Source organism: Centruroides sculpturatus, unplaced genomic scaffold (assembly GCF_000671375.1).
Source record: "Centruroides sculpturatus isolate CEXI.00-Female unplaced genomic scaffold, Cexi_2.0 scaffold1723, whole genome shotgun sequence".
Lineage (NCBI taxonomy): Eukaryota > Metazoa > Arthropoda > Arachnida > Scorpiones > Buthidae > Centruroides > Centruroides sculpturatus.
In genome coordinates this window covers 51,373-63,848 of record NW_019385864.1, presented here as the reverse complement: position 1 = coordinate 63,848, position 12,476 = coordinate 51,373, and the positions used below count along the sequence as shown (strand labels likewise).

The following is a 12,476-nucleotide window of genomic DNA, read 5'->3' as shown; positions in this document are numbered from 1 at the left end:
GTTCTTGTATATAACTTTATATATAATAAAAATAGAAATTTATATATATAAATATTAACTTGTCCAGTCTTTATATATCGTATTAACTTTTGGAAGATAAGTCTCGCTTGGTGTCTCGTCGCTCCGCTTTGTGTCAATGACGTGAAGCGACGATTTAAATGAAAATCTAAGTTTAAATGAGAAAAATATAGAAATTAATAAATTTATTTTTATTCGTTTTTTTAGTTTTTATATTATATAATTTAATTCATTACAGCAATAATAATTATTTTTGTATAGTTTCTGGAATTTTTTTAAGTAATCAAAAACACGATTATTTATTAAAATAATGTATTTAAATGACTTATTTATATTTGTCGCTATAGTAACGAATGATCAACAAGAAAAAGATATCATGAACTCGCGACGCATCAGTTTTTCGCTCTCCTCGCCAAAATGGCCGACATATGTTGCTTCACTGTTATTTTTTTTTAAATATTTTTGAATAATGTTTAGTGCCAAAGAAAAATAGTGTTTACATGAGAGAATCGTACGGAAAATTAAGTTTGGATATGACATGAACACGCTTTGAGTAACCTGTACAGTACAATTGTATGCGTGCTTTCGTGACAAACAATTTTCATAATCGGAAAAAAAAAATCAATTTAACGTGTATAAATATTTTTTCATCCGAAAAAAATTTATTATTGTCATATCGTGATATCTAACGATTACGTTAATGATTCAAGATCGGAAATGGAAGAAATTTAAGTTACGACTTATCGAATCGTCTTCTGTCGCGTGACTTTTAAATATGGCAGCCAAAATGACGGTAAGGAGTGTTAATTATGCATAACTAACTGTTGAATTTGTTATCAAAATTTCACCTATATTGTTTGCATTTTAAATTATTTGTACGTGAGGCTATAGTTGTTTAAAATATTCGTGTTTTACCTTTATAGTGAGTCTTAAAAGAATAAAATAAAAAAAATATATACTCGGAAAAATGACGACGATTTATTAGATTTTCATCTTTTTAAAAACAATTTTCGTTTGTCAAAATAAGATTTTGCTACTTCTTTTTTCTTTCGGTAAAAATAATACAAAATAATTTTATTTTCTTGACATTGTAACAAATGGAGGGTTTTTATAAATGAAATCAAATAGAACGAAAGCAATAAAAGAATAAATAAATACAATTAATAAATTTTTAATAGGAANCTATGTCTTGGGCTACTCAAATATTTTACGTTTTTGATACTAAATTAACTTCTGAAGTATAATTTTTTATTGTTTTTATATTTTTCAATATATTTATTTTGTTTGTACAAAATAAAGAAATAATTTTTAACGATACAATAGTCACGATTATTATTTTAAAAAGTTTACGTTAGGTTTAACATCGACGAAAATTCAACGCAAAGCGACGCGCAACGGAGAAAAATTTCAGGATGGGATAGGTTAATATATTTTTTCGTACATAATCGGTTATCCGAAAAATAAGGTATCTGAACAACCCCAGTCCCTAATTGATTCGGATAAACGACGCTCTACTGTATTCATAATTAAGGTAACTTAAGAGATTGAATATACAGTTGACCCCCCTATAACATTGTTCATTATTCTGTTTTATATGAATTCCCTGTTGTACGAGTCACTTAGATTTTACAAATAGGTGTGCCGGGCTGTGAACGGCTGACATATTTGTGAAATCTAAGTGACTCGTACAACATGGAATTCATATAAAACGGAATTATCAACAGTGTTATAGGGAGTCGACTGTATAACTGATTTTGGATGTCAAAAAGAATAAAATATGAAATTTAACATAAACCAATGAGAAAATAATTTAAAATAACAAACATGTAACTAAAATAAATAAATATATAATATACCCAAAGCAATATACATAAAAATACACTACACACACATATATAACAAAATATATTGCAGTTATTTAGTTTGTAACTGAGGAAGACCTATAAAAAGAGAAGTCAAAAATGTTATTAATTCATTAAATTCATTTGCTGGATAAAAAGAAAATGTGTTTTCTGTTATAACGTTTTGTTTCAGTTATTCTCTATAATTGGAACATACTGTGAAAGTTTGAAAATCTTAATCTAATAATTTGATAAATGTGTGCAGACATATTGATAATAATTGATAAATTTTATTATCTAGAAAAATATATTGGAATTAACACACATTTTTGACTGTGTTGTTTTCGAAAAATTTATTCTAAAATATAAAATATATTTTCTTATATTATTATATACAAACATTTTTTAAATAATTATTTATCATCATTAATACCAACAGCGATATAATTATCAAGGATTTATTTGATGATGATGATAAAAAGCAGCAGCATTCCTATAAAATTATATATAAATTGTCAATATAAAATGATATGTTTGCACTTTTTACCTATTTAGGCTCTTTACGTTTTCATTTTTATTCTTATTATGTTTTACATTGCTTTATGGGCCCTAAGAGGACCTTTTTATCAAGGCAATTGTGGGTTTGGTCAGGCCCAATGGCAGTTATAGCTTCATAGTGTCCAGGTAAATTTTAATCAGGGTGCCCCATGTAGAGTGTTGACTTCAAAACATTTTTCTTCGGGAATGTTTTCTTATAAAAGATTGGTTTGAAGTTCTCTGTTGGTGGAGGAGACCCCAGACAATTGCTCTTTTTGACGTGCCACTGGCCAGGCCCACAATGGGGCGGCCGGGTGGTGAAAAATGGGGCTTGGCATATTTATTGTTTATAGTGTAACAGTTTAATAACCTTTAGCTTATTAATAACGATAATAACATCCTTATAAAAACAATTTTTTTTGTATCACGATGTAAGATTTTTTTTACCTTTCTCTAAATTTTTTATAATTTATATATAAACGTATTGAATAATGTCGCATACTTCTGTCCTCGTGGTTTCCTTGAAACTATTTATGTGATTTTTATCGAATTTATTTACATATGAAGCCGTATTTTAACAAGGTATACTCAAAGGAATATTCGTAAGTAGAACGCTTTTTACTAATGTAAAGAAAATGTTTTCCCTTTCTCATTGCTGAACAAATTCTAATAACTCTATCCTCAGAGATCAATAAATGAAAAAAAAGATATTTTTTTATTAATTTTTCGGATTTTTCCTATTATTTCTACAAAATTGAAGGAACCGGAGAGATAAATGTCATATATAAAAATATAAGAAACGCATTGCGGTAGGAGGATTTGGATACATATTAATTGCTGATATTTGAAGATTAAAAAGAAAAGAACTTTGAAAATATTTAAATAACTTATTATGAATAAAAATTTGTTTCATTGTCTTATATTGATTTCTGTATCTGTCTTTATTATTGTTACTTTAGTTTTATTTCTTACTGGCTTTTTACTTCCCCGGCTATTATACGAGATATAACAGAAGGAAAGTATGACGATTGGTCAAAAAATGACCACTCAAGATTTTTACATTTTTGTGCTCAGGACACCTTGAAACGTAGAGAAATGCAAAATAATTCTGGGTTTTTTTCGATATATATGGATGTTAGTGTGTGTGGGGGTACAGTTTTGTTCACCCTCTTTGAAGTTTAATAACTCTAGTGTTTTTTGTATTTTGCAGAGAGTTTGTTTATTAGGGAGATTATTGCTATTAAATTTTGGTGATTAAAGGTCGAGAGAATGGGGAAATAAATGATGGGGTCGGACTTAATGATGTCTTTACTCGTTATTAGCATTTACAATTTTTTATAAAACCAATCCCTCCCTCAAAGTTATTTTCGCCATTTTATAATAATTTTAAATATATAAAGTTTTTAAAATAAAATATAACAGATAGCGCTACCAAATGTTGCCGGAAAAGTTAAGCAACTCGTTGCTATATTTTTAGATATAGTTTTCTTGCTCGTTGATTTAGGAATGAAGATTATTTAAAATATTTTATATTATTAATTATAAAAGTATGTTTATAAAATAATTATTTTAAAAGAAATAACTACCCTTAATTTTTTTAAAAACACGTTTTTTTTAAATCTTTACAATTACAAGAAATGTTCATGAAGATAATATTATGATGATCGTTCGTTACAGTTTTGAAAGTTGTAATAAGATTTTTAGTTTGGCAATTTGAACTAAATAAATTCTTTCCATAAGTTTGCTTAAATTAATAAATAGGTTATTATATTTAAATTTAAATTAATAAAAAATATGGAGTGAGAAAATTCGTAGAATCCAAAGAAAATGAACCGAATTGACGAATTAAAAAAAGAAAAATTTATACTTTTATAATTCGCAATTCAGAATTGTACATAATAAAATAAATAGTGTTGTGAATTAGTGAAATTGTTTATTTCGAAGGTTAAAGTTTTTTTTTTTTTTTTCTTTCTTTTGTGTTTAGTTTTCTTCGATGCACTTCAAAAACAATCTTTGAAATTAGAAGAACAAACAACTAGTTTTTGCTAGATCGCAGAGGAAAGTTATTTTCTTGAGATAGAAAAATACACAGAGTTTATAACATTTTCTATACAGGATAACTTTTTGGGATGAGAAATAAAATTCGTTCTAACATTTGATTCGAATTCTTTAAATCATTTCACAATTGAAAAAAATTTTAATAAATAATAATCTATGCCGTTTATACAAGTATAATAAAATAAACATCGTTTACGATACATATTTTATTATAAAATAATTTTTTTAATTGTGATTTCGACTGTTGATTTCTATATAAATAAATTATAATTCTTAATACTTAAAATGGATAAACAAACTTACATTTTGTATTTTCGAGAGTTTTACAATTTGGTTTATTACTAATGACAGAGATTTACAAGTATTATCTGTGTAAAGTTTTATTCATTTAAATATAAAGGATAAAACAGATAATTGAAATCATTCATTGATGAATAGCTTTAATGTTTCTTATTCTGCTACAGATTTGTTTAAGAAGCATACATTCTTCTAATTTGTTCATTTTAAAATTTTGTATTTCCTCATTAATTATACTACATCAAGAATGACGCTCGAAGAATTGTATATTATTTCTCTGTGTTGATATTTTGTGTGGTAATAGATTTAAATTTTGAAATTTCAAATTTTAATGTCATGAAAAATTAATTAGTAATTTGATTTTGAAATATTCATTATGTTCTTTTAATCTAACAATACCTGTTTGATTTATATTATCAACGATTAGTGCGTGACAGAACAGAAATACTGTTTTTTTTCAACCGGTTTATTAACAATCGATCAATTTAAAATCGTATAGCGTTAAAGTTTATGATTATAAAAAGCAAAGTAATAAATAAAACAATGTTGATTTATTTTATTATTATTTTTGTTTCAATTTTTGCATTATTATATAAATCAATAGATAGACTAGGCCTACTCTATTTCATTTTGTTTGAATCTTTATCGTGCGATCACATTAAATTATCTCAGTTTTATTTAATTATACTAGCGTACATTCTGACGTCAGTTTGATGTCATTTCTTTACTGTTACGATGAATGAGGAAAAATGACGTCACACTGACGTAAAGTATGCATTATTCCAAACAATTGAATGGATCTTGAATGTATTGAATATGTCAATCGAAATGTTGCGGAACATAAATTCATGCAATATACTGGTAGCGTTGTTTACAGTATTATAAATATATACTTTTATGAGAACATGAGAAATATGCATTTTGTTTGCAGATTTAGAGATGATTTTGGAATATATTCTTAGATTTGGCAGGTACATCTTTTAGTGCCATTTACTACGAAACGGATTGTTAATTCTAACGAAATCGATAGGTCATGTACGACGTTAGAACTAGGACCGAGCGTGTAAAACTAGGATAGAATTGTAACGTCACAGTTGATGACGCAATAAAATACGTTGAATATCTTGATATTTTACACCTAAGTATGGACTTTGTATATCAATCTATAATATCCTATCCAAAAGTATTGTCTTCTTAATGTTTTAATTTATGATTTCAAAATGTGAAGAGTGATAACACTTATTATTCTAAGTATCTAAGCCGAGAGATTGACTGGCCACTGACAGATAATTATACAAATCATTTCCTCTATGTTTAACTATACACCACTAAGTGGACAATTTATTTCTTTCGCATCGTGTTCTTGATAAAAAAAAAATGAAATTTACAATTACAGTATTTGAACTGAGCGTGAAGCGTATCAAATTTCGTTGGAGTCTAGTGATTTTGGCGCGATATAATGCAAGATACGTTGTTTTAATATTAATTGCAATTCAATTGAATAAAAGAGCAAAAATTGCTCTTTTATACAAATGACCTGACTTTATTAGAGCAAGAATTTTCAAAGTTTTAGGCAAATTTGATTTTGTCAACTCAATCCTGAACTAAAATGGCATATAAAATTGTGCCATTTCCATTCTTTCCATTGAAATAAAGTAAGATTATTATTGTACTTGAATTAATATTACTATGCAAGTATTGATTTATGCATTCGAAGTTCAGGATTGATGACAAATATTAAAATATCTTCAAATGCACATAGTTATAAAAAAAAATTTCAATTAAAAATGTAAACTCCAAAAATGTTTATTGTTCAACTATCTTATACATTAAGGTTGTCTAAAGTTTCACCAAATTATAGTAAAATAAACTATTTTATAATCTGAAATTAGTTTAAATGAATTTTGAGTCTTGAATAAAAATACTCGTATTAGGTTTATTATTAGTTAACCATTCATCTATGAACTATTATAAGAATTTAAATAAAATATCTGTTTATAATTCACATCTTTTCATAGCTAAGTTCTTTAGTTTGATCGTCCTCTCTCTCAATGTTCAATCTCTACTAATAAAACTTATTAAACTTGCTTCACTTGCCTCATCCAAAGTAATGTTTATATTCTGTTTAATGAAGACACAATGTTTACTTTATCTTTTTCATCTTTTAGCACGCTTCTAGAAAGCATATAAAATAATTTTTCTTGTGTATGTGTTCGTATGTACTTAGAAAACGTACTAAAAAGAAATATCACATGCAGAGAATTAAACAAATATAAGCCTATATACTTTTTCGATGTTTTGAAACTTTTTCTATTCTGTGGTTTCATGCCCATCGTTTTTCGGAGAATGTTACTCGATTACCTTAGAATTATTTAAGTTACCTAATCTTATCTAATTGCGTTATTATATTTATTTTTATTTTAAATAAAAACTGATAGCTTTGGTATAGTGGGATGCTACAGCACCATAGATAGCCTACCACGCTCTTGTGTCAAGCCCACAATGGGACGGCCAATATAACTAGGTCGATTCACCTATGAAAAATTTCTAGACCGATTCGGAATTAAATCTGGGTTTCCCAGAGCGGTAAGACAGTGCCTGCCGCCTCAGTCATCGACTGTCATCTTTTGATAATTATAAATGAAGTTTTTTCTTCATTACTCTGATTGTTTAGTGTAGATCGTTTAGCATTTCTGCATTTAGTTTTCTTTTTCCTAAAAGTAATAATATGAAGAAATATATGTTTCGATAATCTAACAATCTTAAAGTTTCAAATTCATTATTTTAATATGCTATTATTCTTTAATAAAGAATAATTTTCAAATATTGCTCATATAGTAAAATCTCGCTGTCAGACTGCATTAACTCGAAGCTGTCTACAATATAGGGCACAGTATATAGGGCTTTTCATATAATACGTCTCGTTAAGTCTCATTTGTTGGCAGTGATATATAAGGGATGCTTAATTTTTTTTCATTGAGCTGCAATTTGAAAATATTGTAGACCTATAAATGCCCATTGTTGTCCGTCTGTCTGTCTGTTTCCGGTTTGGGTCTTAAGTCACGTTATTTCAATTCAAAAAGTTTCTCCTGGACGGAGTTAGATACATGACTGGCATGACGTCATTGTTAACAGGAAAAGTATGATGTACAGGGGCCACACTCTATTAAACTCGCGTGCAATGTGACGAAAAATTGCAGCCCGGTATTGTCACGGTGTCACAATAAATAATTGCTCGTTCTGATTGTACTTTTTAGATTATCCAGGTCACCTCCAGAGCAAAATCTTCGTTAAGTCACTGGTTACCAAGTGTTCTCATTGGAACACAAGGAAGTCCCTTTGACAATGTACTCAAAACCGCCATAAACTATATAGAATTGTGTAATTACTCTGTGAACAGATTCACGAGATATGGCTCGATAACGGAAATTTTGAGAAAATCGGGTATTAAAATCATTAATCCGAAATTCTTTAATACGAATTCGGGATTTTTTTTACGACTTGAACTTCGACTTAACGAAGTTTTACTATATTAAATTGTAAAAAAGTAGAGATGTAAAAAGAATGAACGTAAACCTTACCCGAAGTAGATTTTTCTCAAATATTTGTGCTGGATATGTTGTCGTGATTATATTTACAACGAATATATAATACAAGTTGTTAAAACTATGGAAAAGTAAAATAAATGAAGACAGAGGAAAAGAATGTTTTCCCTTGTTGCAACAGTCTTTGACCTCCAATGGAAGTCGATTTCTCTCGAGGTATGAAATCTAGTGTTGAAGAACATTTATCACAGCTTATCACCTGGTTTGAGAAATATTTTCAAAATGAAATATCGATAAATTTGCCAATGCTCCATCTGAATTTACTGCTGCAGAAGAAGAGAATCTTATTGAGTTGTCTTGTGACAATACGTTGAAAACAAAATTTAGCAGCATGGAATTTTGGATATCAGTAAAAGATGAATATCCTTTATGAGTGGTAAAGCTCAGAAAATCAATTCCATTTGCAACTTCTTATTTATGCGAAACTGAGTTTGTAGGCGTGATAAAAACTAAGCTTTGCACAAAAATCAATGTGAAGAAGGAAATGAGTGTGACTGTGTCCAGTTTGATTCCAAGATTTGAGAAAATATGCAGTGATCAACAGGTACATCCATCCCACTAATTATAATTAATTAAATTTGTTCAATTACATTTTTTTTAAATCTTAAATACGTGCTTTATTTATTTTTTACTTAACATCCTAACTCTTTAAAAAATATTGGCTACTTCGCAAATTGTACTTGTTAGATTTTGACATAGGAAGCCTTGGGAAAATCTAGATTTAGCAAAGGCGCCGAGAATCGAAAAAAATTTGGGAACCACTGGTCTAACCCAATAGTTCAAGTTCCATAAGCTGAACTGGGTTTCCCACCTCTAACGTATATAAAGGAATAAGCATCGAAAAACATCAGACAAGCAATAAGAATTAGAGGTTTATGTATGAAACGCAAATCGGAAACACTACCATAATTATTATGGCAGAGTTTAATTACAAAAGCCAGTATTTTTAGTAAAAATACAGGCTTTTGTTATATTCAAATAAATTAATAATGTTCAGTAATGTCTGTGAAAGCATTGATATCTTACTAACAAATAATTTTCTTTATTTTTTCCCTTACACCCATTTTAGTTTGTATTGTTATTAAAAATAAGGATAAAAATTTAAGTAATAAATTAATATTGCAGATAATAAATGAAGGGTATCAAACTAACATGCAATTAACAAAAGATATTTTTATACGTCAGGTATCGTTTTCGCTAAACAGGAAATGAAGATGCTATTTTTAAATCATTTATAATTCAAAATCAACACTTCAAATCAAAAAATGGCATTAGAGTTTTCGACTAAGAATTAACCTCTCCACAATCTCCATTTTTTACATACATTTTTATTACACCCTGTATATTAGTGACGTAATTGCGTCGCGTGCCTGCTAAAAATCATAAATATAAAAAACCATAACGAACACAAAAGCCAGAATGGCTCAAAGTTATTGTACGTTACAAGTCACACTCGGCAAGGCATATCGGTACGCTTTGCCGAGTGTGACTTGTGTTAAGCATTAAGTTAAAATAAGCGTGTAATTACAACATAAAATATGTAATTAGTGTCGCTTTCATATAATAATCATGCAAAAATTCGTTACGGTAGACAACAGTTCTTACTCGGTCGTTAAACGATGGCGGCTCAAGATGTCATTTTATAAATGTAAAATTCCGGATTTGATTCATAATTCATCATTTGGAGTGTCGTTCTCATTTCTCTAATTAACACTACTGATGATGTGTTGGTTAGACTCTATTCTGTTCATTACGAACAAAATGGAGACTTGCCATGCATTGTTGTCAAACAAAAATCAAATCAGTCATATAAGTCAAATATACCTAATTTATTCATTTTTAAACACGAAATTACATCATGCACTATTATTAATAGAATTTTGAATTTCTCCGCAGAACACACAAGTATTTAGATACGATAGGATTATTTGGTTTTTATATTATAATGAAATCTATTCAACATAATTTGTAATAATATAGACGTGGTTTCGTAATGAAGATTATAATTAAATATATAATGGGCAAAGACTAGGCATTCTAAATACCAAGAATGAAACATCATTTTGTTTATTTTCTCCAGATCTAACTGAGTACAAGTAAACAATCTAATTCTTAACAATTTAATTTGAGACAAATAGTATCGACAATTTTCATTATTTTCAAAATTAAACTAGGATTAAAAATAATTTACTCAAAAAATTAGAAAATATTTTAGATTTACCTTTTCAATTCGAAAATTCAAAAGGTTTCTTTTAAATTGAACTTACTGTATATTTTTCATACAACTCACTGAGCTATATTTAGTTTATCGGAAGTCTTTTACCATAATTAAGCGGATTTTGTTTGAAGTTTCTAAAATTTAAGTTAAACGAAATTATTCTGTTTTAATTAGAAGATTTATTGGTTTTACAACAAAAGAAAAGTAATCTTTCAGTAATCATTTTGATTTTCTGCATTAAATAAGAAAATTTTATGAAAACTCTTTAAAAAAATCATGTTTAAACTTGTAATTTATATGCTTTTATAACATGTCTATAGAAGAATATACTCGTGTATTGATTATGTATTCTTCTATAAGAATCATTTTATTTTTGTGTTTTCTTTTGTATTCAGCTAACTTAAATGTATTTAAAAGTAGTTTCTATGGAAAACTTGTATCGATTTTATTAAATTTATAGTAGGAGAACCTTAAAAAATATATTAAACAAAACAAATATAATCATTTTAGTCTGATCATTTTATCTTTTAAATCTATAATAAAAAATGTTATTTTTTTCTTTATGTAATATTGTATTATATTGAAATCTTTTTTTATTTNCTTGTCCGATAGTTGATCTTAAATAATTTTTTATTAAGTTTAACTTGCTAGAATTTTTCTGGCTTTCATTCCAGCAAATTCATTAATTACACCATCATAATATTTTTAACAATATTGTATTATATTGAAATCTTTTTTTATTTATGTAGTTTTTATAATTTGTTTCTTTTTTCTCTTTAAAGCCAATGTTTCTTGTCTGTTTTTGTTTACGACTTCCTATAAATTTTCCTTACGCGTGATAAGTCTACTTCGTAAATATCGATTTTCAGAATAACTTCTCTTTCGATGTAACCGAGAATTCTTTGCGATTCAGTTGTTTTTCATTTTTTGACTATTTTTTTTACAATTAGAAGAAGTTATGAAAGATGTAAATACGAATAATCTTTATATAGGCTATTTTACGTAAGAATTGACCGATTTTGAATATTTTTTTAATCATTTATTTTGCATTCTATAGCTGAATTTTGAATGTTTAATTAATATATAAATATGTATATCAGAGAAGATTGGGAATAGAATAATCTTCCAGAAAGTTATTACATTGAAGGAACATTTCGTTGCAAGAAAAGTTTAATTGCTGTTCACAAAATCGCAGTCACAATTCTCGTTTATACAGTATTCGTATATTATTTATTATAATTATTCAGTAACATGATATATCGGATATTAGGAAATTCCTGTAAACAATTTATAAACAAACATAAAATGGTATTATGTTTTTTGTTGCATTTATAAATTAATATATTTTCCAGAAAATGATAAAGAAAAATTACAAGGTTTTTTGAACTAAATTACAGATGTTATTGTTGTTCTCGATGAGAAGAAAAACCACAGAAGTGTTTTTCATTAATTTCATTCATTCCAAAAAGCATGGCAATTAAAATTTATTTCGTTTGACCTTATGCCATTACATATTTCGGTCATAAAATAATCCTCCTCAGACCATAACGGAAACGAAATTTAAATAATACAGTAATCTTAATAAGAAACGTCTTAAACCAACTTTATATATATTGAAGACTTCGCTACATTAACAATTCAATTTACAATATAAAAATTTTCGTAAACTTTAAATTTACGAGTGTTCGAAAGCTTTATGTTCGTTTGTGGAACGATAATTTCCTGAGGATGGCCTATAAGAATAGACTGAAAGCGTTTGGATATTAAAGTGCAGTAAGCTCAGCAAGTGTTCTGGTATTTAATTTAATTTAATTTACAATGTAATTTCAATATTTATAAACAGATGTCCGCATTAATAACATTTTTACTTTCCCGGCTGTTATATAAAACAGGGAAAGTATG

The 12,476-nt window shown here is 27.6% G+C and overlaps 1 protein-coding gene across 2 annotated transcripts in view; it reads left to right on the top strand.

The window, feature by feature from the left end:
• Positions 1-12,476, top strand: part of LOC111642605 (ras-related protein Rab-27A-like) — a 60,185-nt gene that overhangs the window by 12,379 nt on the left and 35,330 nt on the right. Inside the window, exon 1 of one of the 2 annotated variants that reach the window (XM_023388973.1) lies at positions 12,231-12,368. The exons of the other annotated variant lie outside the window; for it this stretch is intronic. The gene's annotated coding sequence lies outside the window, so the exon portion shown is untranslated. Of the gene's footprint in view, positions 1-12,230; positions 12,369-12,476 lie in introns of those variants that run through there. 2 annotated transcript variants of the gene reach the window in all.